At 36.6% G+C, this 1200-nt stretch overlaps 1 protein-coding gene across 5 annotated transcripts in view; it reads left to right on the top strand.

The window, feature by feature from the left end:
• Heph (hephaestin) overlaps positions 1 to 1200 on the top strand; it is a 130972-nt gene that overhangs the window by 12179 nt on the left and 117593 nt on the right. The window lies entirely within an intron of this gene.

The raw sequence follows: 1200 nt of genomic DNA, 5'->3' as shown, positions 1-1200 counted from the left end.
CCTTCCTTCCTTCCTTCCTTCCTTCCTTCCTTCCTTCCTTCCTTCCTTCCTTCCTTCCTTCCTTCCTACCTTCCTTCCTTCCTTTCTTTTATCAAATTTGAAGCAAGCTTTATTTAATGCTGCCTAGTACCATGGATGCTGGCCAGGTCCTTACTTACAAATCCTAGAACATGTACCCAAATTACGTTAGTGAGGGGCTTATAAAGGCAAACCCCACAGTGCTATGTGTTTCCCACATTTGTCCAATCAGTGCCAGCATACATCCTGATGTACTTCCTGCCTTTGAAACTCCCACATGTATGTGGCCAAGCACATATCTTTAGCAACTGGTGCAAACATATAACTTTTTTCTAACTAATTTGCCATAGCAGAACGTTACTCAGAGCAAACATGGCTGTGTATGAATATCCATGCTGTTTACACACATTGGGCAAGACATTGCACCTCTCTGGTCTCCAGATTCTAATTGAGGAATATTAAGACACAGTCCCTTTTTTATTAGAAGGAGCTATTTGAATTCCTATTCTATTAAGTATTTAAATATGCTTTTGAGAAAAAAGTTCTGTGAAAGTAATGGAGTACTATTCTAACTCCACAGTCTTCCAGAAGGTCCTTTTTAAAAAGAGGTTGTTCAGTTTATTTTTTTACCATCTCCTAACATTTGAGGCACAATGGTCTAAAACAGATGTAGTTAGTGAGAGAATTAAAATGGGAATTCAGAAACTCTGGCTTGGGATGAGAATGAAGAAAAAAAGGAACTCTTTTATACTGTAAATTAATAAAGCAGTTAGGTAACAATATGCAGTTTCTAGAACTAGAACTATGTTACCTCCCAGAAATCCCATTAGTAGTTATATGTCTTAAGAAAATGATATCAGCATGTTGAAGAGACACAAACTCCCCTGATTATTGTAGGACTAGTCACAATAGCCAGATTATATAATCATCTTAAATGTTCATCTACAGATGAATGGACAAAGAAAATGGTGTATAGGACTGAAAATGTGAGGGATAGACTTACAACACCCAGTGTTCTATCACCAGAACTGCAAACACCACACACACACACACACACACACACACACACACACACACTGTTATATATATATATATATATATATATATATATATATATATATATATATATATATATATATAACAGTGTGTGTGTGTGTGTGTGTGTGTGTGTGTGTGTGTGTG

This window comes from Psammomys obesus, unplaced genomic scaffold (genome assembly GCF_907164565.1).
Source record: "Psammomys obesus unplaced genomic scaffold, mPsaObe1.curated_primary_1811, whole genome shotgun sequence".
NCBI classification, from domain to species: Eukaryota; Metazoa; Chordata; class Mammalia; order Rodentia; family Muridae; genus Psammomys; species Psammomys obesus.
The sequence above is the reverse complement of the archived record's forward strand: the minus strand, read 5'-3'. Positions and strand labels throughout refer to the sequence as shown.